Raw genomic sequence first — 27,575 nt, forward strand, 5'->3', positions numbered from 1 at the left:
ACATCAATAATCAAGACGACACAAATAGTTTGGCAAAAGTTCATCTGTTTTAATGCAAGTATTTAAAACAGGGAGTACAACGAACATCAGCAATCACTCGATACTCTGACTCTAACTACTTCATAAAAAAGATGGGTTCTTATACCCATAATTGGTCATAGCTGACATGTTGACCTGTGTCATTACCACAGGATCGTACGTGGCAAGCTACAGAAACTTATCAGGAAGCAGGATTGGTTCTAAGTGAATAACTAAGCATAGGTTCTATATCTGTACGGAGTTACAGAAAGAGGTAATAGGATAGTTAACATTAGGTGGGGCAAATAAGCCCTCCCTTCAAAATGACCACTATGAACATCACTAAATGTACGACATCCCATTGGCTACACAAACTATATGACCCCAAACTACGTGGTCCCTTACAATTGTTTGGCTACTAATCCCCATCAGTAATTTTCCACCTACGTGAGCAGCACGCAGACCAAACAACCAGGTGCGGATGAGCTTGTCTTAATACCAGCTTCCCACCAATAAATAATGTGATCCATCATCACCTCGATTCTCCAGTGTCAATTAAAACTTTGAAGTTGGCCTTGAGTCTGTACTGTTCTCTGAGAATTTTTAAGGAGTATGTGTACTATCCGGCTTCCGTGAGTAGGTGTGATCTTCTCCCTCGTCCAACTTCCCTCTATCACAGGACTGGACACCATGAATTGAGCCTTTTTGTGTATTTGATTTTATTCTTCAATAGACCTCTGATGTCTTTTGACCTTCTTGAACAGGAGCTTCTGTTCTTTCACGTTAATTGTATCCAATGTCAGCCAACTCCAGTTTGATAAGACTGTGGCTTTCTTGGCTCAGTCAACTGCTTAGCTGAGCTTTTATTCTGTTTAATTCAATTGCTTTTTTCAACTGTGACACTAGAATGAGGCCTTCCTTGTTGTTCAGTACTGCTTTATACGTATTGGAAACATTCATTCTTTACTTAATCCATATGTATCTATGAGGTATATAGGTATATGTTGGCGCTTGCCTGGTCTGATCTATTTAAGCATGTGGCTAGCTTCATGATTGCTTTGTTGCATGTGTTTGATTGCATCTGTACATGTTTAAACTAACTAAGTTTCTTCATCAGGTTTGTGGCATAAGTCTCTTCATCTTGATCCCAAGATGTCACTTATCCTTGGTATTTCTCTGTTCTTTATAAATCGTCTGCCTCTCTGGTCTGGTTATCTTTCTATATAGGTGTCGATTCATCTTTGTATGACGTCACCATTCATCCTGGTCATTCAATTTCTTTGTTTCATCAGGAATCTCGTTCAAATGGCCATCATATTCTCTTGGATGCAAGTATGGTTTCCTCAATGGGTATTTTACCTCCCATATTCTCTTAGGTATAGGTATTCTTATGGGTACTGCACAGAGCCCACGCTCTTCTCTTTGCTGGTTTAACTGTTCAGTATACGTCACATATCTTGGTTCATACATCTCAGGTAATGTAGGCGGGGCAGGTGGAGTGGGGGTACTTGCCTCCTCCTCTACACATGGCTATCTACCAGTGTACAGAGGAAAACATCACAGCGTTAGGAACCGGTGGTAGTAATGTAAGTGTGGCATGGTTTCACTAGAACACAATAATGGCTGTGCTCCCCATCTGTACCACCTTACCTGAGTTGTCAGTCGTCCATAGGCAAACCCAGGCAACAAGGGCTGGGAGCTGGCCAAGACAGTAGATGCCCTTTTTTGCATCCCTTCACGTGCTGCTCAGGCAAAGCTGCCCTGGGAGACTGTCTGATAATGGAGGGTACAGTCACATGCGGAGCCACACGCACCAATCAGTGCCAAGCAGGGTAGGCAGACAAGGATATGCACAAGCAGATCGAAAGAACAGAGATTACGGGAAAGCATGGTCACAAAACATAATCAGAGAGTCCCCTTTGGTACGAGAAAATTTACCGCCTGCAAGGACTGCTGGCAAGTGAGGGGTGGGGAGCATTGTAACTCCCATGCTCCACCTGGTTGAAGGCTTTTTCACGAGTGGATTACTGATCTCTTTACCATAAATGTTTTGCTGGACTACAGTTTGGTCAGGTGATTGTTAATGTAGTTGTGCTTGTCCCCTTTTTCATATGAGTCCCTCTAGTCCTACAGTGTTGTCTGTTTATTTTCAGAGCTGGCAGGGTGACTCTTGGAAAAGGTTGCTACTTTTTGGAGACCCGCAAGAGAGCAAAGTGAATGTAGCTTCCATGTCCTTGCTGTGTTGTTGTGATTTTCTGTTCCCTCAGAAATAAATTACGGTCTTCCAATCATCCGGTCACAGTGCTGTCATACTACATGACACCAAAATTCACATACATGTGTCACACCCAAATCAGACACCCTGGTTGACTTCTCCCTATCAAAAAACATCTGTTTTGCATGTAAATTAGCCACTGTGATGTTCTGCTTCTTCATTCCAAAAATGAAGATCCAATCGCAGCACTTTTCGGCACGCTCACCCAAAATGACATGGGTGTATACCACACTCAAGCCTGTCAATGTGATTTCTTGCACTCCCCAAAAATCTCAGGTGTATTACAACTAATCCCAATTCCAGTTATATTCATAATCTAAATATTGTCTCATTTTAATGAAGCAGCCAACATAACCTATCATAAAGCACTAGAAAGAGGCCATTCCATTCAGGCTGGAAGTGTCTAGAAGGGATTCAGTGTGCAACGTTCAAGAAAATTTCCAGCCAGGGCTCAAGTCAAGGGTACACGCGGTGGACAGAGTCCACACACTTTTTTCAGTCCGCCATCCCCCATCTAAAATGAGAAACATTGAATGTCTTCTTTGAACTGATGAATTGAATCCGACTTCAGGGATCGAACCACAGTTGTCAGGTTTACAGGCCAGACACTTCACCACTGTATTATATAACCTGATGAAAGCTTGAAAACAACTAAAGGTGAAATGTCGCATTTCGGTACTGCAAGTTCCAGGGAAAACATTTGTATTGGTTCTTAGAGTTTAAAACATGCACTCCTTTTAACGTTTTAAAAACACTGAAATATCCTCTTTTGGTTTTGTGTGTGTATTGATTTTATGAGAGGCACGTGCTATTCGTCCTGTGCAATGTGGGTGTTTATGCAAAGCCAACTGATTGAAATGTGCATATTTCACTTTGATATGCTCATGTCTGGCGAAGTCACATCACATTGCGTTTGTTAATGAGTAACCCCACTTTAATTTTTAGGACTTGACCCCTGTTTCCAGCAGAGTATCCTGTCACCCCCGCACACATATATGAAGTGATGCAGTGGCATCTCTCAATTGCCAAGGAGTCCAGCGGGGACAGGTTTACAAGATTCTTCTGGAAATCATTTGATTATGAACAGGCAGCTTGGCCGTTTACTGCGAGTCACCCATAAAACTCCCTGTCAAGGGCCACAGGAAATGTGCCCCCCCGTCGCCTTGCGAGGCGGCTACGTGTTTACTGCCGCTGTGCCCCCATTCTGCTTAGCAACGATCAGGACAGTAGTTCAGCCGCTAAATTGTGAAATCTGAGGTCATGTGACACGAGAAGCATTGGGTCTGGGAGGCCTAGTAATGGACGAGCCAATTAGAAATTTGGGTGCACGAACCTTTGCACCACCAGTAGGCATGGGGCAAGTCAGCCGTCACTGCGCAATATTTTCCATTATTTCATTTATAAATAGGTGTGCAGTGCTAATTCAATTAGGAGCATTGGTGTAAAGGTTATGACAAATATTTAAAATAGTCAAAACAATTAAAGAAAAAAAGAAATGCAAACTTAAATTAATCCATCAGAAGAAGAATTAGAACAACTTTAAAAAAAAAAAAACAACTTTAGGGCCGGGGAAGTGGATTTGAAATGAGTGTCTGGAGTGAGAGATTGGGAGGGGCCTACACAGCTGAAAAGTGAACGTATGCCAAGCAGGCGGAGCAAATAGTACCACATCATGCTGGAATTTAGCATCTGGCCTGTGCTATTCCATGGGAAAGCAGAGCTATTCTTGCAGGTACTGGGAATGCAGCGCTTCCATCACCTTCCATGTTATGCAGCAAATCTTAAATGGAATCTGCTCTTCTACTGAAAGTCTTGCAATCTACCGTTTTTGCACCTTCCTGAGGCAGTGAAGAAAACCTACATTTTAATTTTTGTAATTTTTTTTTATTTGTATATAATCAACTTGTGATTTTTACAAGGATGCTTTGATTTCTATGGATTTCTGGCGATTTCTGAAAATTTCTGAAGGTTTCTGAAGACTGTCTTCGTATTCTGGACTTGACATTTCTATTCTTTCCAGCTTTCGCATCTCTATGTTTCATGTGTTTTTTCATTTTGTTAAAAATGATTGTCAAAAGTTTTGTTGTCGCGATAGTCCAATTTGTCTTTTCTCCCAATATTAATCTGTTCCACCACACATCCTCGTCTAAAACTGAAACTGGCATCCCAAGCGCTGAGAGGTAGGCGCTTCTCTCGTGACCGAGCACATTGCAGTGCAGCAACAGGTGCTTCAGGTTTTCAGGTTCCTCTGCTGATCGCCATAATCTGCATTCTTTGGACGCCGCCTGGAGTCCAATGCATAGGATTTCGCGTGTGGGCATTAAGTACAAACGGGCTCTCAAAAAGCTCCTCATTAGTTTTTTGTCTGGGAATTTTGAACAATATGGCAAGGGAACTTTCAGCGGGTTAAAAGTTGGAGGCAGGTGTGTGGTCAATTTGTTTGCTTGGGCCTTGTCGACTGTGCCAATCCAGTCCATTAGGTCCATTTTTCTTTTTATTCTTTGAGGATTTCCGACCAGTTCATCTTCGGTGCAGGCTATTTCTTCCAATTTTGTTTTTTGCTTTAGCGACCATTTTTTTAAGATATTGGCATGGCCGGTCGAAATTTCTGCGGCTATCAATTTGTATATTGGAAGAGTGTCCATAAGGATGATTTTTCTGTAGATTTGCATAGAATTCTGCTCGACCGATGCCAGTAAAGACTGAAGGCCCAAATCAGACCTGATGTTTGCAATAGCCGCCGAGCTTGGTAAACCCAGAACAGAGCGCCATAGCAAGCCTTCAAGCTTAGGCCAGATTGAAGTCGGCATTGACATGGTCGCACCCATTCCGTAAGTTAGCGCCGGGACAACTTTGCCTCTGTAGAATTGAATTACAGGCTCCAGTGAGAATTTGCCATATCTCTTGTCGATGGATCTCATCTGGGCTGCTAAGTTCCTGGTTTTGCCCCAAAGAGTAGATTGCATGCATGTTTCTTGTGCTGAACTGTCAATCATTAGACCCAGGTATTTGTAGAATTCGACAGTTTCAACTTTGGTATTCTCCAAGAACCATCCTTTATTGCGACTCTTAAAGGAATGGTTTTTCGCCAGAATCATGATTTTTGTTTTAGATTTGTTAATTTGAAGGTTGTTTGCTTTTATGTATTTTGCCAAGTTGGTCAGTTGGCGCTGTAGTCCAATTTCAGTTTGATCTAATAAGATCAGATCATCTGCATATAGGAGGCGAGATATGTTTGTGTTGCCTATTTTCGGTGGGAAGGCTCAAACTGCCGTTTCAGTGTCCTTGAAGTCCCCAAGAAAGCTGATGAAAAGTGCCGGAGCTAGGGGGCACCCCTGTTTCACCCCCCTCTCTGCTGGAATTTCTTCTGATAGCGTTCCTTAGTTGTTTAGCCTTACGCAGAGTTTGTTGGCTGTATGTAGTGCTTTGATTGGATGTAATATTTCGTTTGGGCATTTCCATTTATGCAGTTTGGACCAAAGCAGACTCCTATCTACTCTATCAAAGGCCTGCGAGAGGTCTATGAAGGCCAAGAACACCGGTGGAGAGCCCTACATTTCCTACAATGCACTTCACAATCCCAATGGAGGGCATGGACCTAGATGACAACCTTTCAAGCACATTGGGAAGTAACATCTGGCAAATTCGTAAACATCTAGAAAATATTGGGGAAGCCGCCAGGCGAACGACGGCCCACACCAAAGGTCCATTGCTGGCCCTTGCTGTTCTGGCCAGCCCCTCACTTCTCTGCAACCGTCGAGACATCCGGGTCTCATCCTAATGGCTCCCGCATCTCAGCTGATCGATTGTGGCCTGAAAGAATCTTCATTTGCCGGTAAGCCTTTTTGGCTGTGTGCTGTTTAACTAAATCAGAGCGCTGTTGCTCGTATTCATCCCACATTTGAGTGGTGTGTTGGTGCTTTACAAAAAGTCTTAACATAACATAACTCTGCTGGAACCCACGTCCTTTCCAACATGGCTGACCTGCACACAAGCACTGGTGTGCTTCCTGCAGGAGGGCTGGTGATTGGCTACCACTCCCTACATCCCGGCCAATCGAGGAAGCCGGCAGGCGATTACCGGCCCACTCCTAAGGTCTCTGTCTGCTCCCAGTCCGCTATCTGGACGGCCTGGTTGGCCCCCGTACTGGGTGTCCCGGGAAGAGACCTGATCCTGCACGTGCCGATGGCTACTGAAATCTTTCTGACTTTTCACTTCCTTGTGGGTTAATCACAACTTCACCTTCCACACCTCTGACTTTGCTCCTTCTTTCCTTCTGCACTGCATTCTTCTGCTTTTGAATTGGGCTGTGCCCAGTGACCACTGTGTTTTATCTGCTGTGCTTTCCCACCCTAGCTCTTCGGGCTCCTCTGCCTGCACCCCCGGTGTCTCCATCCCCCCCTCCTTTCTTCCCTCATTTCCCACCCACCTCTCTCTCATCCCATCCTCCACTTCAGTTAGGGTGCTCTCTGTCTCTCCAATCTTTTCCAACTGTTTCTCTATCAACTACCCTGCCTGATCTCCAATCCATGCCTCCCTATCGCTGATACCTACACCAGCGCTTTCTCCAGAAAGACCCTCACCGACATCCTATTTGTCGTTCCCTCGCCAGACCTATGGACTCTTCATGTGGTCTCTGTGCTCTCGCCTTACTCCTCCTCTCTCATTAATGGTGGCACCCAGTGGGAGGCACTCCTTGACTCCTTCCACTCCTCTAAGGTCATCATTAATGGTTTACCTGAATGGCATTGTCTTGGTCCAAGTCCCTCAGGCCAACCACCTCCTCTTTGACAAACGTTTCCCATGCCGTATCAATTTTGTTTCAACTCCTGCTATCCCTTCTCTCCCTTCTTGGGCTTCCTTGCCCCCGCCCTCTGCCACTTCTCTGGCACCCTCTTCCTCTTCCTTGGCTACTCTGCCCTCTCCTACCTCCTCTGCCCTCCCTTGGGCTCCTCCTAAACCTCCTCAGGTAGTACCTCTGATTTGTACCCCTCCCCAGAAGTCTTTCAAGGATGGCAACCTTCTCCACCTCGCCACTACTAACTCTCGCTCAGCTGTCAAACACTCCTCTGACATCTGCCGTCTCCCGGAAGAAAACAACCTTGATGTTCTTGGTCTCACTGAGACATGGTTCACGGCCAGCTTTGTAAGGAGTTTTGACACTCTCCTCCCTGATGACTACAAGATCCTCTCTGCAACCAGAGCCAACAGCATTGGTGGGGGTGTCGCCTTGATCTTCACTGAGTGGATTCCTGCCTCTATTTTTCCTATGCAGGCCTACATCTCCTTTGAAGGTCTGGTCTGTAGGCTTTCTCTCTCTCCTGGCCACTCTCTAACAGTGGCCACTATCTACCGGCCATCTGGTCAGATCACCTCCCTCCTCTCCGAGTGGGTGGACCACTACTCCTCCCTCCTGGCCTCGACCACTCAACTCCTCCTCCTTGGAGACCTCAACATCCACCTGGATGCTTCCTGTCCCTCCTCTGGACTCTTTCGTGACCTCTGTGACTCTCTCTTTCTATTCTTCCATCTGGCCCAATTCACTCTGCAGGGCATACTCTGGATGTTCTCATCTCCTCTCACCTCCCCCTCTCTAATCCTCTCACCACTAATCTCTCCTGGAGTGATCACTTTCTACTTTCCTTCCATATCTCCCTCTCAACCCTGCAATCCAACCCAGCTCCAGCACTGTCACTTACCTTCTCAGTCATCAGCCCATGAAGCGTGTGCCAATTGAAGCTTTCGCTGCCACTTTCTCTCCCCCTCCTCCACCTCTGGCTGATCCTCATCCTGACGCTGCCCTTTCCAAACTCCACTCTACTATCTCTGATACTCTCGATGTTCTTGCCCCTGTCATGAGGATCCACTTGAAACCCAAAGCCAAGTGCAACTCGTGGTACGACTCTGACCTTGTCACCTTTAAACACAAGTGTAGGCTGCAGAGAGGAAATGGCAGGCACCTTATGCATCCTCTGACAAATTGGCCTGCTGCCTGCTCCAAAGACAATACCGGCTCTCTGTCCGCACTAAGAAGCAAGCCCACATCCTAACCCATGTCTCTGTGGAATCGAAGAACTCGGCCGAACTTTCTAAAATCTTCAAGGAGCTGGCCAATCCTGCTGCAGTCTCTACTTCTCCTGTCCCTTCCCAGGCCCTCTACACGGCCCTGGCTTATCATTTCATCTCTAAAACCCAGGACATCCTGTCCACCCTATCGTCCTCTTCTCGCTTCTCTCTCTACCACCTCTGGCCCCCTTCAGCTGCCTCTCCTCCCTCGTTCTCTTCCTTCCTTCTGTTCTCCCCTGACAATATTTCTAGACAAGTCCGATCTATGAAAGTCTCATCAAAACAGGTTCTTCCCTGTTCCTCCAAAACCATTAAGGACCATATTGACACCCTTGCTCTGCCCTGGCAGACTGTAGCAATCACTCCTTAACCACTGGAGCCTTCCCCTCCCCTCTGAAGCACTCTCTTGTGCACCCACTTCTCAAGAAACACACAGATGACCCCTCCTTTCCGGCTTACTATCGCCCAATCTCTATCACTCCTTTCCTGGGCAAACTCCTGGAAAAGCTGCCCATCTCCCAGCTTAATCTCCACACTGGTTCTGTTGGTTGTCTCCATGACTATCAGTCTGGCTTCAGAGCAGCCAGAAGCACGGAAACTGCTCTCTTGAACATGCATCAAGACCTGCTCTCCAACCTTGATTCTAATCTCCCCTCTGTACTCATCCTACTCCATCTCTCTTCTGCCTTTGACACAGTTAACCATGTCATCCTACTCAACCGCCTCTGTTATAACCTGGGTATCACTGATCAGGGCCTGGCCTGGCTGACCTCTTTCTCTCCGACTGACCCTCCCAGGTCCAAATTGGGTCCTTCCTTTCCTCTATCTCACTCTTCACTTGTGGTGTTCCCCAGGAGTCTAACCTCTCTCCCTGGCTCTTCAATCAATACCTGGCATCCCTCACCCACTGCATTGCTGCTCTCTGTTCCAACTTTCAGTGCTATACGGATGACACTCAGTTTGTTTTCAGGCCACCCTCTGCCACCTCCGCTCCCTCTCTCATCTCTGACTGTCTGTCTGCAATCCAGGAGTGGTGTGCCACCAACGACCTCTGTCTTAATGCCAGTAAGACGGATATCCGCCTCATCGGCACACCTGCACCTTCCTTTCCTGTCTCTCTCTGGCCGGCCTCCCTTGGCACTCTTCCTGCTATCACCTGTGAGGCTAAGAACCTCTGGGTCTTCTTCGACTCCACGCTTTCCTTTTCTCCACACATCTCTGACGTCTCTTAGAAGTAAAACTACCAACTGCATCTCCTCAGGGGTATTCTCCCTTTCCTCCCCTTCCCCCAGAAGCTCACTGTCTCTAGAGCTCTGGTTCTCTCTAGGCTGGACTACTGCAACAGCCTCTTTTTAAATCTGCCTGCTTCTACTCTCTGCAACTCATACAGAAAAGGACTTCAAGACATGTACTTGGCCTCAAGCCCAGGGATTGTATCTCCCCAGGCCTGAAATCTCTTCATTGGCTCCCAGTGGCTGCAAGGATTAAGTTCATGACCCTCTGCGTTGTCCACAAGGCCTTCTGGGGCCTGGGTCCGCAATACCTTCAACTCTCCCTCCGGAAATACATTCCTATTCGAGCTCTTCGCTCCTTTCACTCAAACTCCCTCAGGGTCAGTCGCTTCTCCAAGCAACGAGTTGGTGGTAGATCTCTTTCTCCAACTGGGGCCTCTCTCTGAAACAGCCTCCCCACCTCTCTGAAACTCGAGGAGAACCATCTTTGAATCTGGAAGAACCTAAAGACCTTCCTCTTTGCTTCAGCCTTCTCTCTGCCTCTTCCCTGCTGATCTCTGTCTGTTTTTGAACTGGACTCCTCTATCTACCCTCTGTATTCGGGCCGAGATTCCTGCCCACCCATCTGCATTCCCGCACTACCTCCTGGCAACCCTTGCACTTGGGTCTGTATCTGCAAGCCTACAGTCCCCTTACCTGCACTTATCAGACACCCATTGTCTGCGCTTAATTCTTGCACTTGCCACCTGCTGGCCGCACTACTTTTTGTTATTTTATCACGTGTTCAGCACTTTCCACTCCTCCCCTGCCCCTTGCACTTTCCCCCTTCCCTCTCCCATGCACTTGCGCGTTCTCAATGTCACTGGGCCTGGTACGATCGCGGTTTTGTCCTCCCTTTTATCCCTCCCTTGCCTCGTGGCGCCCTGAAACACTTGTGTATGGGCGTGATATAAATAAACTATCATATCACATCATATCAAAACAACATTGAAATGTGCACAGAGCATTAAAGCGCACCAGGACATGTGGCCTAGAGCTCTGGGGAGTCCTCTATATTCAGGCAGAGTGAATTCTGGCACAATCATTGCTTTATTGTGGGGACTTTTCATTCACCTTCTCACTGCTGCACACTCTCTACATTGCCAGAGGCCTCTGATAATCCAAATATGCCCCCACTCGCTGCTCACATACTCACTTTACAGAACTCCAGAATCTGGCACCAGGCAACAGGTTTATTATGTGGGCAAATACCCACGGAGTGCATAATGGACGTCCCAAATCTTCCAGGTGTGTGGGTATTTGCCCACACAGACTTTGAAGATTTGTCAGGTCGATTAGGGAGTTTTGCAGGGAACATTGGGGAGGCTTGAAGAAAATATGTGGACGTTTCGCTGGGAGCATTTGAGAGAACATGATCAAGAATGTGAAGGCTCGTTAGGGCAATTGAGGAAACCATCAGATAGATCTGGAAGTCACATTCGAGAGCTTTGGAGAGAAGAGCAAGGAAGTTAGAGCTGAACAATCGCTGTCAAAGAGTGTGTGTATGAGTGTGTCTGTGTGAATGAGTGTGTGTATGTGTGTATGTATGAGTGTGTGTGTGGTGTGTGAATGTGTGTGTGTGTATGTGTGTGTGCTTGTGTGTGTGTGTGGTGGCTATATATGTGTGTATGAGTGTGTGCATGGGTGTGTGTATGAGAGTGTGTGTGTGTGTGTGAGTGTGTGTCTGTGGTGTCTATACGTGTGTGTGAGTGTGTGTCTGTGGTGTCTATGTGTGTGTGTGTGTGTGTGTGTGTGTGTGAGTGTGTTTGTTCTTTTTTTATCTATAGTCCACAGGTTGAACACACAAATGGGCTGGCTTTGCATTTCACCTGGCTGTGCTTGATACATTTGATGACGATTTAGTGCAGTGACTTGTTATTTTAAACACATCGAAATTGTAATATTTTTAGGGAACTTTAGTGAGAATAGGGCCATTGTATTTTCATAATGGTTCTAAGTTTATTCCGGAGCATGGAGCTCAAATGGCATTGGTGCATATTAGAAATCCCAGTAACATAGGATAACAGAGCATTGTGGTGTTATCGATGCAGGGGTGGGGGCGCTCCTCCTTTCTGAGGCAGGGGGCGTTCTGTACTAAGTGTACACTCACATGCGTAGAGCTGCAGTAGGGACCCCAGTGCTGATATGCAACCCTCTCGGGGAGGGATTTGAACTGTCTGAGGCGGTGCACCTCTGAACAAGTCGTATGATGGGGCATCTGCACTCAATTATGCAACGTGGACTCTGGCCATGTAGTCCCCGCAAGGCATCTGCTCTCCAGAGTGCATTCCAAGAAATGAAGTGATGTGGGGCGCCTGTGCTCAGTGGAGCATTGCGATTTCCTTGATTTGACGTCCTATGTGAGGTGGGGTGCATCTGAACCGAGTGGAGCATGCAGTGTTGCGGGGGTAACCGTACCGAGAGAGGTTGTATGCTTTATGGGACGTATAGGTTTGTGGGCGCCTTGTTATTAATTGTCCAGCACTGCATCTGCAATATGCAGCGTAATGAGGATGCGTGCATCTGGAATATGTAGCCTAATGAGGATGCGTGCATTCTGGGATGTGTAGTATAATGAGGTTGTGTGCATTCTGGGATGTGTAGCATAATGAGGATGCGTGCATTCTGGGATGTGTAGCATAATGAGGTTGTGTGCATTCTGGGATGTGTAGCATAATGAGGTTGCGTGCATTCTCGTATGTGTAGTATAATGAGGTTGTTTGCATTCTGGCATGTGTAGCATAGCGTGCATTCGGGGAAGTGTAGAATAATGAGGTGGTTTGCATTATGGGATGTTAGGCAGAATCATATGCAGTACGTTTTGGGAACACCACACACAATTAAGACTACAAGTGACAGTACAAATCCACCTTTTGTACTACACAGTAAAGTGGTAGGATGGCTGAGCAGCCAGACTTATCTTAGGAGTAAAGTGAGCAGTGCCAATAGTTACACAAAGGACAGCAATTACTATGGTTCAAACAAACACATCAGTTATAAAACATTTCACTATTATCAAGCAGTTGAAAAATCACTATCTTAATACACTACACAGCACCCAATAGATTCTGGACAAGTTAAGCTCAAAACTAAGTGAGCAAAGTGGCACTCGAGTAATTTAAAAGGGAAGGAAAGACAAAGTTAGACAGAAATTGAGCAGCACCAACAAGTAAGTAAGCAGGGCAATCTAGAAAAAGTAACTACAGTGAGGAAATCAAATCAAGAGGCCAGGGCCAAAGTCAATGGACCAGAGTCCTTGCAGAGGATCACACAGTTCAGAGTAGTTTGCGGTTAAGTCTTTGCCAAGTGTTCAGAACGAAGTTGGTCGGACGAAAAGTTACTTTAAAGAATGGAGAAGGACAAGCCCTCGGATTGGCAAAAGATTTCAAACACTTTTACCACGGTCGGATGGAACGACCGACCGGATGTGAACAGTTCCTTAAATGGCTGTGGCTGAGGCGGACGTTCCTGGCAGGCTCTGCAGGCTCACGGTTCCTGAAGTGATTGTCGGACTGACATAAAGTAGGAAGACTAGAGGGTCCTGCACTGACCGGGGAAGAAACCAGCAGCAGAGCGAATCAACGAATAAAAGGTGCGCTCCTTAAAACCCAAGCAGGGTCTGATTCTCCTGGTTATCCAGTTCACTGCACCTGTGCACAGCAAATTAAACCAGAGGAGAGAGGCCAGGCTTGCAGTTTGGTGAACTGTTTGATCCCATCAGCTCAAGGGGAGAAGATTTCCTTGCAGATCTTCCCTGTCATCGAAGTTTGAAGATTCAGACCCACAGCGGGCTTCACTGGGAGGTTCAGTCGTGGTAGAGGTCCTCTTCTGTCAGCTTCTCTTGATCCAGTGGCGACCCTGCCTTCTCAGTCCCAGAGACCTGCTTTTTATGCAGTTTTCCCTCATTGATACAGCCTGGCTGTCAATCACACAGCAGGGTGGCGGTCCCGGCGGGACAAAAACCACAGCCAAGCACACAGAGTGCGACATGGGTCTCCAAGGAGACCCTGTGCAGGGAGTAACAAACCCCTCGCTCACATCCTGTCCCCCTCAGACATTCAGGTGCCTAAGGAGGGCTTCTGTGCAGAAGCCCGCAAAAGGTCAGTGAACAAAGGAACCAAACCTGGGTTTGGCGTGCAGAGTAAAACACGAGAAAGACTTTTACAAAAGAAATGCCGAATAAACCCAGCTGGAACAATATAAAAATAAATATGGTTCAGCGGGTTTAAGTTTGAGGCTACTAAGATAGCCTAACACAATACCAAGGCTATTTAAAATAACCGCTGTAGGAAAAATAGGGTAGTTACCACTGCCACCAGCCAAATCTTAATGAAAAGGGAACGAAACAATGTTCCATGAGAAACAGACAAAAAGGGATAGCTATTAACCCTTTCCAGAACTCTATGTACGATAGTTTGTACTGGGTCTGTGATTGTAAAAAGACTAATAAAGTCAATGGCAATTTTACATGTTCTGGGAGACAGTAGTCAGTACCAGAAAATGGAGTTCAGAGTGGGAAGTCTGAAAAAGACAACCCTGTGTCACTGCACTGAAGGTGCTGTGTAACACACAGTAAAAAGATGATGCCTATGGAGTAGGTGAGGCTCCACAGTCTATGAACACAAGAAATGTTAAACACACACAGCAAAACACATGTAAGAGTGGGAAAAAAGGCTCACACTCTTACAAGGTGGAAAAAAGAAATCCTAGAAATCCAGCAAAGCTGCTGAGGGACTCAGTAGGTAAGGGAAATTAGCCCTTTTGGAGAATTCTCCCTAACACTCACCCCCCCAGACTAAGGGACAGGAGGATTCAATCCACTCCTGGATGAATCTCTTCACTCTGGTCGGTTATAAAAACATCCTAGAGAGACCGTCAGCATTTTGGTGGTGACATCATGACCTGTGCTCAAAGGTGAAATCAAGCCCTGGCAGGCAGATTGACCATCTTAGAAGTTTTGGGTTCTCCCCTTTCATTTGCATTAACCATCTCAAGCGTTGGGGGTCTGTTTGAATCACAAAAGTAGATTGCTACAAGTATGGTCTAAACTTCTTCAAAGACCACACAATGGCAAAACATTCACGCTCTATGGTTGCCCAGCTTGTTTCTGGTTCCTTCAGTTTCCTACTGATGAAGCAAATGGGGCGCTCCCTACCGTTCTCATCCAGTTGACTAAGGACTTCGCCTACACCTATATTGGAGGCATCTGTCTGCACAATGAAGGGTTGGTGATAATCAGGAGCTCTTAGGACTGGAGCTTGACAAAGGGCTTTCTTCAGGTTTACAAAGGCTTGAGTGCACTCCTCATTCCATCTAACCTTTTCAGGGGAGATCACATTCAAGGGAGAAGGTATGGACCTATAGTTCTGTATGAAATTCCTGTAGTACCCAGTGAGACCTAGGAAGGCTCTCACTTGGGTTTGAGTAGTAGGGGTGGCCCAGTTTTGTACAGCTTGTTGCTCTGACCAATTTGACATTTGATTGTCTTTATGGTCAGATGGGCCTGCTCAAGAGCCTGCAAAACATATCCCAAGTAATCAACATGTTCTGTCGAAGTAGGGCTGAACACTGCAATGTCATCCAAGTATGCCATGCAGAGGTCCTCCATCCCATTCAGAACTTGATTGACCATCCTTTGGAATGTAGCAGGTGCATTCCTTAATCCAAAAGGCATAACCTTAAACCGGTAGAGGCCTGCTGGTGTTGAGAATGCAGTTTTCTCCTTGGCATGGTCTGTCAGGGCTATTTGCCAATAGCCTGATGTCAGATCAAATGTACTGAGGTACCTGGCTGCACCAAGTCTATCCACCAGTTCATCTGTCCTTGGCAAAGGATGGGCATCAGTCTTAGTGACTGCATTTACAGTGCTATAGTCCACACATAATCTCAACTCATTGGATCAAGCCTTTGGTACTGGAACAACTGGACTAGACCATGGACTTGTAGAAGGCTCTATAACCCTGAGATCAAGCATCTTGTCGACCTCTACTTTGATGTGGGATCTCACATGTTCTGACATTCTGTACCCTCTGCTTTGCACAGGTAAACAGTCACCAGTGAGAATATCATACCAAGGGGTCAAGCCTGGTGAAAGTGAAAACAGGGAGGCAAACTGATTTAACAGAACTTTGCACTCCTCCTGTTGGTTGTTCAGATGTCAGTTGAGAAGAGAGATTGACTCCTTCTATGTTCCCATCTAAAGGTTGGCCTCTGAGGAGGTCAGGTAGAGGTTCACTCTCCTCCTCCTCTTGAGCTAAAGCTAGAAGCAAAGCTCCCACTTCTGGCCTTGAGACATATGCCTTCAAACGGTTGGTGTGAAAGACTCTGGGAGCCTCCTTAGGTCTGCCTAAGTCCACCAAATATTTCACATCTCCAAGTTTGCCCACATCCTTGAAGGGTCCTATCCATTTGTCCTGCAAGGCCCTCTGCCTTGTTGGCACCATAACTAGCACAAGCTGGTCTTGAGCAAACTCAACCAGGCTGGCCTTCTGGTCATGCCAATGCTTGACCAGAGCCTGACCTGCTTTTAAGTTATCACTAGCTTCTGCCATCATGTGTGACATTCTCCTCCGGAGACCTATCACATAGTCAGTCCCCCTGACTGGCTTGGGGGAAGGAGCACTCTCCAACCCCTCCTTAATCAGTACAAAGGGGCCTCTGACTCGATGGCCATAGAAGTTCAAAGGGACTGTAACCAACTCCCTCCTGAGGGACTTCTCTATAAGCAAAGAGAAGGCATAGCAGTAGGTCCCACTTTCTTTTAAGGGCTTCTTCTAAAGCACCTATCATGCTCTTCATAGTATGATTAAACCTCTCTACCAGTCCATTTGTCTGTGGATGGTAGGCTGTAGAGAACTTGTAAGTAACACCACAGTTTTTCCACATGGCTTGCAAGTAGTGGAATATAAAATTGGATCCCCTGTCGGATATCACTTCCTTAGGAAACCCTACTCTGGTAATAATACCAAGTAGAGCCTTAGCCACAGTCTGAGCCGTAACAGTCTTCATAGGTATTACTTCAGGATACCTAGTAGCATGGTCCACTACAACCAGGATAAACCTGTTTCCTGAAGAGGTGGTAGGGACAAGGGAACCAACAATGTCGATGCCCACCTTCTCAAAAGGAACTCTCACCACTGGGAGAGGCACCAGGGGTGCCACATTCTTGGCTCCACTCTTGCCAGAAGTTTGGCAAGTATGACAACGCCTACAGAATTTGTCAACAACTTCTGAACCCATTTTAGGGCAGTAGAAGTATAAGAAAAGCATTTCCTTGGTCTTTTTGAAACTCAAATGTCCAGCCAAAGGTATCTCATGGACCAACTGTAGGAACTGGAGTCTGTTTTCTAGGGGCACTACAAGTCGTTTGCAGTCCCCAGGGATAAACTCAGTCGGTTCACTGTAGAAGAGGCCATCTTTCCAGCTCAATCTATGCTTTCTTACTTCTTGCCCATCAAGTTGAGAAGCTGCCTGTTGTCGGAGACCTTCAAGAGTAGGACACTCTCTTTGTCCTTTGCTGAAGTCTGCCCTGTTGGGCTCACCTTCTGCCAGTAAAGACTGCAGCTCAGGATGGTCAACAGGGTCAAGATCTCCAACCAAAACAATGTCTTCCTCCAGATCTGACTCTTCAGAAACTGGATCAACCACACAGGGTTGTACCTCACACTCTGCCTCAGCAGGGGGAGGAGTCTCAGGTGTGACTTTGGACAATGTTGTGGATGTCCTTGTTGGTAGCACAGGGGTGCTATCTGTCTTTTTCTTGTGTTTCCCCTTTGCCTCTTTCTTTCCGGAAATAGCAGTGAGCAACTCCTGTGGAGTGGGGTGCTAGCTTCCTCAATCACCTCCCCTGGAGAACCTCTCAAGGTCCTCTCCCTTGCAGGCCTAGTGAGCCCCTGTTTCCTTTTACTGGGAGGCCTGGGGGCTCTAGACACAACTCCAAGAGTTTCAGGTCATTACCAACAGGACTCTCCCAGGCACTTCACTCTGCACATTAACAGGTATCCTGACAGTCATATCATTACACTGGATGAGAGCTGGTAACTAGGGAAGCATTTGCACAGGGCCTCCAGCTAACTTGGTTAGGCGTTTGGGTGCCTTAGCAACATCCTCCACCTTTAAAAATTATTAATCAACCACAGTTATGCTGGCTCCAGTGTCTCTGATGGCAGGAGTCTCCTCGCCATTCACAAGAACACTATCTTTATAATACTCTTTAGTATTATCTGGGATGGAATTATAGACATCTAAATTCTGTTGTTCCCACAAGCCCAGGGACACTAAAGAAACACTAGCTGAGGCTCTCATGGGTTCATCAGCCAGTAGGTGAAAGTTTCCACTTGCCATAGGTACTTCTTCCTCTGGGGAGAAGGCTAAGGAGACAGTGTGGACCCCTGAAGGTTTACCCTTACATCTGGGATCCCCTTTCACATGGTAAGTTGACACACAAACATAACATTTCCCAAATGTTTTGATGAATGGGGGCTTGTTCTGACCTCCATCTGGTTTGGGTCCAGATGGTGCACCAGCCTGATTCGGTGTCCCTTGAGGTTTACCCTTATGTTGCTGTTTGGGGCCCTCTTTTGGATTGGAGGTATTTGAATTCTCCTTGTTATCTTTCTTTGAATGCTTTCCCTCATCCTTCTTCTGAGTTGCCCCAGAATCCTTGTGAGTGGCCCTGATGGCAACCCACAAGTCAGCAGCCTTAGCTAACTTCTTTGGATCTATCTCCTTAGAATCAGCCAAGTGCTGTCTGAGCTCAGGCATCATAAATTGACTCCAATATAACAAGATTTCTCATACCTTCATAAGTGTTTACTCTGTAACCCTTAACCCAACCATCTAAGTTTTTCAAACATTCACATACCCAGGTAGCCCAAGGGGTACCATCATGCTTTTTGAGGGTCCTAAACCTCTTAAGGTACTGGGAAGGGGTCTTCCCAAGTCTTGCAATGAAAGCTAGCTTCACACACTCATAATCCATCCTATCCACCTCCACCAACTGCATCACAACATCAGATGCAACAGTGGGTAGCCTAGAGAAGAGCCAAGGAAGTAACTGATTCCCTGTAATGTCTTGAATCCCATGGTTATATTCAAACATTGCCAACCAATCCAAAATATCAAGCTTAGCCTCATACATACCAACAATTTCTTTAGGCATACGGGGTCTCTTAGGACTGGAAGACCTAGAAGACTCTGGGAGAGAAGCATTTTCAATAGACAACCTTTTCATTTCTTAGGCATGGTTCACCTCCATTTCTCTGAGCTCAAGTTCTTGATGTTTTTGTTCGGTTTGAGCATTTAAACGTTTAAATTCCAATTCAAGCCTCATCTTTTCTAGAGCAATGAATTCAGGACTGAGTGTAGAACCTGTAGGGGTCCCAGTTGACAAATGTTGAGTTTGCTGAGCAGGTAAAGGAGCAGTGAGGCCTACATTGTGGGACACACCTGTTTCATCTAACTCATCATTAATAGGCACATTATCATCCTCATCATTTTCCACATTTGCTGGGGGGTTAGGTATTTCAGACCCTCCCTCCAGACTTTGTTTCTCTAACAACCTTTCAATCAATTCAGACTTTTTGTCTTTAACAGAGAGATTCCTTTCTGTACACAGATTTTTCAGATAATGTACAGTGTAACTAAGGAGGGTCTCCCGACTGTAGCTTTCCATATCAGACATGATTAATATTGCTTTTTAATGATGTTTAGCCATGTGGTGAGTTGATCCAAGGTGATAGCAGCACTCCAAGAGTAATTACTATACTTGATCCTACCTCTGCCATCAGTGTTAGGCAGAATCATATGCAGTACCCTTTGGGAACACCACACGCAAATAAGACTACAAGTGACAGTGCAAATTCACCTTTGGTACAAGCCTGTACTACACAGTAAATTGGTAGCGATGGCTGAGCAGCCAGACTTATCTCAAGAGTAAAGTGAGCAGTACCAATAGTTACACAAATGACAGCAATTACTATATTCAAACAAACACTGACTCAATGTTTCTGAGTAAAACAATATACATTTATTTACACATCAGTTCTAAAACATTTCACTATTATCAAAAAGTTGAAAAATCACTATCTTAATATACTACACCACACCCAATAGATTCTGAACAAGTTAAGCTCGAAATGAAGTGTGAGCAAAATGGCACTCCAGTAATTTAAAAGGGAAGGAAAGACAAAGCTAGACAGAAATTGAGCAGCACCAACAAGTAAGTATGCAATCGAGAATAAGTAACTACAGTGAGGAAATCAAATCAAGAGGCCAGGCCCAAAGTCAATGGACCAAAGTCTTTGCAGAGGATCACACAGTTCAGAGTAGTTTGTGGTTAAGACTTTGCCAAGAGTTCAGAACGAAGTTGGTCAGACGAAAAGTTACTTTAAGGAATGGAGAAGGACAAGCCCTTGGATTGGCAAAAGATTTCAAACAATTTTCCCACGGTCAGACTGAATGAGCGACCGGAAGTGAACAGTACCTTAAATGGAGAAGAAGACTGTAGCTGTGGTCGGACGTTCCTGGTAGGTCCTGCAGGCTCACGGTTCCTGAAGTGATTGTCGGACTGACACAAAGTAGGAAAACTGGAGGGTCCTGCACTGCACAGGGAAGAAACCATCAGCAGAGCGAATCAACGAATAAAAGGTGCGCTCCTTAAAACCCAAGCAGGGTCCGATCCTCCTGGTTATCCAGTTCACTGTAATTGTGCACAGCAAATTCAACCGGAAGAGGGAGGCCTGGCTTGCCGTTTGGTGAACTGGTTGATCCCACCAGCTCAAGGGGAGAAGATTCCTTGCAGATCTTCCCTGTCGTCGAAGTTTGAAGATTCGGACCATCAGCAGGTCTTCACCAGGAGGCTCAGTCGTGGTAGAGGTCCTCTTCTGTCAGCTTCTCTTTGGTTCTCTCGATCCAGTGTCGGCTCTGCCTTCTCAGTCCCAGAGACCTTCTTTTTATGCAGTTTCCCCCCATTCACACAGCCTGGCTGTCAATCACACAGCAGGGTGGCTGTCGCGGCGGGACAGTCACCACAGCCAATCACACAAAGTGCAACATGGGTCTCCAAGGAGACCCTCTGCAGGGAGTCTCAAACCCCTCCCTCACATCCTGTCCCCCTCAGACATTCAGGCACCTAAGGAGGGCTTCTGTGCAGAAGCCCACCAAAGGTCGGTGAACAAAGGAACAAAACCTGGTTTGGCGCACAGAGTAAAACACGATACAAAAAGAAATGGCAAATAAAACCAGCTGGAACCGTATAAAAGTAAATATGGTCCAGCGGGTTTAAGTTCGTGGATACTAAGATAGCCTAAAACAATACCAAGGCTATTTAAAATAACCGCGGTAGGCAAAACAGGGTAGTTACCACTGCCACCAGCCAAATCTTAATGAAAAGGGAACGAAACAATGTTCCATGAGAAACAGACAAAAAGGGATAGCTATTAACCCTTTCCAGAACTCTATGTATGATAGTTTGTACTGCGCCTGTGATTGTAAAAAGACTAAGAAAGTCAATGGCAACTTTACATGTTCTGGGAGACAGTAGTCAGTCCCAGAAAATAGAGTTCAGAGTGGGAAGTCTGAAAAAGACAACCTTGTGTCACTGCACTGAAGGTGCTGAGTAACACACAGTACAAAGATCATGCCTATGGAGTAGGTGATGCTCCACAGTCCATGAACACACAAAATGTCAAACACACATAGCAAAACACATGTAAGAGTGGGAAAAAAGGCTCAAACTCTTACCAGGTGAAAAAAATAAATCCTAGAAATCCAGCAAAGCTGATGTGGGACTCAGTAGGTAAAGGAAATTAGCCATTTTGGAAAATTCTCCCCAACATGGGATGTGTAGCATAATGAGGATGCGTGCATTCTGGGATTAGTAGTACAATGAGGTTGCATGCATTCTGGTATGTGTAGTATAATGAGGTTGTTTGCATTCTGGGATGTGTAGCATGGCGGGCATTCTGGGACATGAAGAATAATGAGGTGGTGTGCATTATGGGATGTGCAGCATCATGAGGATGTGTGCTTTCTGTGTGCTTTCTGGGATTTGTAGTATAATGAGGTTGCGTGCGTTTTGGGATGTTTAGCATAATGAGGTTGTGTGCATTCTGGGATGTGTAGCATAATGAGGTTGCATGCCTTCTGGGATGAGTAGTATAAACAGTTTGCGTGCATTCTGGGATGTGTAGTATAGCGTGCATTCTGGGATGTGTAGTATAATGAGGGTGTGTGCATTCTAGGATGTGTAACATAATGAGGTTACGTGCATTCTGGGATGTGTAGTAAAATGAGGTTGTGTACATTCTGGGATGTGTAGCCCTGTTGTGCAATATGTCCAGAGAGAAGCATTTGTGATATGGAAGTATCGCGTGTGGGAAACTGTACTGAGTGATGCAAATTAAATCCCTGAGATGACCCAATAATGAGTGGGGCATAAAACATTATGGGACATTTAGTCCTATACAAATATTGGTTTTCACTGATTAAGAGTGTATCCTTGGAAATTGATGTTAGTGCAAAGGAATGAATGCACAACACCATTTATTAGATGCACAAATACTAAGACAAACCCAGTCTCGCGGCACGTGACATAACGCCAACAAACATAAATAAAAAAGACTTCATAGCAAATTAATCCCCCCTCCCCCGCCCCCACCCAGCGCCCGTACATTCCAGCCATAGGGGTCTCCATTAAGCCAGATCTACAGATCTAACCTAGTTCATGAAGAAGGTGTTAGTACAAGTTGGGACTTGCATTTATGCTATGCATTTTTACAGAAAGTGGCACGGGTATTCTAGATCGGGTGTGCATGTCTACACTGAGTATAGTGTGCATTCTGCAAAATATAGCCCTGTGATGCTTGCGTGCATTCAGAAGGAGCAAGAATTCCGACTCATGCTTGGGTACGTAGGCATGCAACCATCAACGCTGGCGGGTCATTCTTGCATCTGAACATGTGAGGCTGCACCAAACATACAATGTGTGAATCACCCTAAATATGATTTTCAGCCCATCAGGGAGGAGTATCTTGCGAACGTTCGGAGGCAGCTAAATTCCACAAATTGCAAGGGAGATATATGCCCGGCCCTGACCATTAAGGAGTGTGGCCCACAACTGGTCCCAGTGATCACAAAATGTATGAATGATTCATTCACGGAAAGCTCTGTCCCAGAGAATATCAAACAGGCTTGGATCTCCCCGTTGATAAAAAAAACTACTTTGGATGTAAATGTGCCAGGGAACTATTGGCCAATTACCACTGTCCCCTTTCTACTCAAGATATTGGATAAAGTGGCACAACAATAAATTGAAGAGTTCTTATATCACTATCATATCTTGGGACATAAACAATCGGGCTTCAGCAATGCCCATAGTACAGAGTCTACCTTTTTAGACCTTAAATCTAACATGTTTAACAGCTTTGATAAGGGGGCACAGCTTTGATGGTGCTGCTGGATCCATCTGTGGCGTTTGTCCTTGTGGATTACACCATCCTCACTGATAGATTGCGTAGCACAGCACATTTTTCGGCGGCGGACTGGGTACATACACTAGGTCCTATCTGAACGTGAGGCGAGAGTTTTCTTCCAAGAGTTTTTTGCAGTGACGTTTCTCGTTTCTTGTGGTGTGCCTCAGGGGTCCTGCGTGTCTCCCATCTTATCTAACATCTTTACACTCCCATTATTTGACCAATTGGATGCTGCGGGGAAAATGTATGCGACCTATGCGGATGACACGCAGTGCCATATGCCACTGTCAGGTGATTACGATGTCAACTACTCCTCTCTTAATAGCACCTATAGATTGATCCAAACGTTATGCTGGCGAATAAGCTAGCATTAAATGGCTCCAAGACGGAACTCATGATGGATACTGTGCCAGGACTCGAGTGGAGGGTACACGGGGGTGGACGGAGTCCATCCACTTTTTTCAGAGAGTGGACTCAGTCCCCCCAGCTACAATGAGAAACATTGAATGTCCTCTTTGAATTTATGAATTAAAGCCAACCTCAGGGAAGTTGTCAGGTTTGCAGGCCAGACTTCACCACTGCACTATTTAACCTGATGAAAACTAACAAACAACTAAAGTTGAAATGTCCCATTTCGGTACTGCAAGTTCCATGGAAAACATTTGTATTGGTTCTTGGAGTCTAAAACATGTACACCTTTTAACTTTTTCAAAAACACTAGAAGAACATATCCGCTCTTGGTTTTGTGTGTGTGTTGATTTTATGAAAGGAAAATGCCATTTGTCCTGTGCAATTTGCGTGGTCATGCAAAGCCAATTTAATGAAAAATGCACATTTCACCTTGATAGGCTAATTTCCGATGACGTCACATCCCATTGCGTTTGTTAATGAGTACCCCAACTTTAATTTTTAGGACTTGTCCCCTAACTGTGCCCCAATTTAGGAAGCTGGGCCAAGAATATCAGCAATTTGATATCGCCGGCTGTCTAATTAAAACTCAATCCAAAGTAAAAACTCTGGGAGTTACCCTGGATCAGAATCTAGCTATGAGGGCACAGGTGAATAGTTTGGTGGCAGGCACCTCATATCTTCTGAAGCTGCTTGCACAAGTACGGCAGTTCTTGAATGCCAACAACTGTGCTGTGGTGGTGTGTGCCATCATTGGGGTAAACCTGGAATATTGTGCCAGTCTTTTGCTAGGCATCACCAATGGGGATTTATCTCGGCTCCACAATGTCCATAATAATTCGGTGCGCATAGTAGAAGGACTGCTCAGAACAGACCATGTGGCTGCTGCACGCAGAGCCCTACATTAGCCCCCTGCGAGCAATCACATTCTGTTTCGGGTTCATTGCATTTCCCATCGCTGCATCTATGGGCACGGGCCAGAGTATTTGGCTAAATAGCTCACTTGGCTTCCGGCCCGTAGAGCACTCCGGTCTAACAATACCTGCTTGCTGGCAACTCCACACGCTAAACGTTCCTGTATTGCTCGAGGCTCTTTTCCACATGCAGCGCCTATATTGTGGAATGACCTTCCACCGATCTGCAAACATGTGCGTCGCTACCAGTTTTTACACGAACCGAGACTGAAAACCAGATGTTTTGCTGACCTACATCGTATGCATTTGATTTCCGTGTCCCCTTTGTTGCTCCATTTCTTTGTTGATTATGCGTTTGTCATATTCTGCAGATCTATTTGACGTCACCTGAGCACTGACGCTGCACCCGTCACAAGATGGCAGGACCTCATCATATGACGCTGCACTTGGCATAGGAAGGCCCCATGTGTGCATGTGAGGCTGCCCCAGGGCACAGGATGACCGTAGATTGTATAAGGATCCCTTGAAATTGTGACTTAAGAAGTGGGAGCGTCATGCTTTACCCAGGCCATCACGTGTGACAAGCTGTGCTCGCCACCGTATTCCCAGGGATCCACCTGGCAGGAAAGTATCGCCATTCAGATGGGACCTGGAGAGGATAGCAGGCATTTTGGGCTCACGAGTCACTATAGAGCACAAAGCCCAGAACTCGTGGCTGATCTGGAAAATCAACAAGGGTCTACTGCTGTACAGTGAAACCTTTTGATATGGCCCTGGAGAACACCTGGCAGGAATGGGAATGGTGCTTCCAGTCTGGGAAGCCAGTTCCTCTACCTGTGACACTTTTTTTCTTGTGGCGGTTCCATTTGGGAATGGGAATCGGCCATTGCATTGAGATCCACGAAGATTTGGTTATCTGAATTGCATGTATTTATTTGCGATATGTAAGTGATTAGTTCTATGAAATCTCTATACATGTTAAAGTAATAAAATATCTATAAATAGTGAAGGACTGCCTAATTAAATTTGCTCGCAGTTATGTACCCATGTAAATAAAATTGAATTAGATTAACATTGTATCTGCCAGAAACCACCCCCTTTGTTACTTTTGCACTGGTTATCGGTATTTGGTAAACCCCCTGGTGGGGTTTCGCTTCTCTCAGCCTCCTTCGGGCTTGGGTCTTCTTCCTCCCTAGATATTGTTGTCTGCACCGCTCTCCAGCCAGCCACCTTTCCTAGCTAGGAACCTTCTTTCCTGCATCGGGGCACATAGCCGGCGTGGGGATCCCAGTCCATGGTGGTTTTCCAGATCTGTGTTGGTCTGGGCAGATAACTTCTTGGTGTCTTCTCCTCTCTGCCAGGACCTCAGCGGGTCAGTGACAGTTTGCAGGTACCGTGGCTGTTTTGTTGACATACTTCCGGCCTCAGTTGCCCCTGGTTCCTCAGGGTCACTGCCTTCATTGAAGTGGCAGCCGCTGATGCAGGGTCTTGGCCCCCTGTCCACTACATATTTGGTATGGTTCGTCTCCCTGCACCAGAGGGACCGCCTCTGTGTTCTGCTTCTTGGTGCAGTGCAGAAATTTGCACTTCCTACCGGATGCCTCCTCTCTTCCTTCTGGACTGGCCCCGGTCCAGAATAATTTCATCCCTGGAACTGCACTGCAAAGCTCATTGGTTGAAAGACTGGAGAGGAGGTGGAAGTGAGCAGAGGTCAGTCACCAAGCCATCTACCTTAAAAGGGCCCTGTCCCCGTTCAACCGGGTCATTATTCATGTAGCCAATAAACATTGTGGTTGTACAGCAAGAGGGAGGTAGAATACCATCCTGATTTGTGCATTTCCTACCCCCAGAGGTGTGGGTCACCACCAGTGGGATCCGGCTTGCCCTGAGCCCTAGGGAGGGTCTTGCTTAGCAGGCTCACCCCTCCAGTCCCAAATGGGGTGGCTCCCCCTTGAGAAGAAGGGGCACATTCTCTGGATGTGTCACAGTGGCTTCAAGCCAGCTTGACAGTGTTCTTTCATGGTGGCTGAGTCTGTGAAGTAGGCTGCTTCAACTTTCTTGATCAGTGATCTTAAAGTTCAAAACAGGGCTTGTTGTTGGATCCGGGGAAACAACTTTTTTTGCAAGAGCAATGCTGGCTCAACCGGCTTTTCTTTGCTAGCTCGATGAAGACTTGCATGTTCTTAGGATCTGCTGAAGGGGAAGTGGCATTTCTTGGCTAGATGGACACTGGGGTTCTTCTCTCAAGATCCTCAGGATTTGGATCTCTCTTCTGACCTTCAACCATAGGCTGAAGTCTCTGGGGCATCCCCTCTCTCTTTCTAGGCCTTTGTCCTCAACATGAGGAACGCTCATTAGTTCTTCCATTGAGTTCCCTTTCCATTCCACACACAAGTTAAGGGAATGGGTTATCTCCCTTCTAGATTCCCATGTCATCTCTCTCTCTCGGTAGTAGGCTTTGAGTCCTTTCATCGCCAACCGGTTAATCAACCGAATGTGTTTTCCCACTACATATATTTGCAAATCCTAGGAGAGAATAAGTGGGTTGCAAGCCCCTTTGTTGTGAACAATGAGGATATCTCCTGAGTTTGGCAAACTTCCTATTTTACAACAGGCCAAGGGTGTTTTTCTTCTGGTGGAGTTGGTAATTGGGAGATGCTGAGCATGCTGGGAGAATAAAAAGAGTGGAAGTGAATCTTACTGTCCATAACCTACCAGTCTGCCTTAGCTCCACCCATTTCCTGCCTCCTCAAAATATAGGATCTTCACTGCATTCAATAATCCATCGGATAATGTACCTTCTCAGATGGGCTGGTGGCAATGCACCCTGGGGCTTCAGAATTGGTCAGGTGAAACTGTGCGATGATGGTGCATCCTCAAAAGTGGGTGGTCCAATTAGTCACATATATGACTGGTACCTTTAGTTCCATGGCATTTAGCGTCACTAGGGGCCACTGTACCAGTAAACACCATGGTAGATCCCCACATTCTGGTGCCTCCATCACCAGACATTTTAGATGTTGCTCCCTACTGAGTCGCACTCTGCCAGGAACCATCACAGTGGAATGGGCCAGGATTGTGATATGCCTGACCCGGGTGGTGTGAACATTTCCTAAGGGTCCATCGGGTGGAGCCCTGGACCTGATCTATC

The sequence above is a fragment of the Ambystoma mexicanum genome, chromosome 3q (genome assembly GCF_040938575.1).
Source record: "Ambystoma mexicanum isolate Mex_15411 chromosome 3q, UKY_AmexF1_1, whole genome shotgun sequence".
NCBI classification, from domain to species: Eukaryota; Metazoa; Chordata; class Amphibia; order Caudata; family Ambystomatidae; genus Ambystoma; species Ambystoma mexicanum.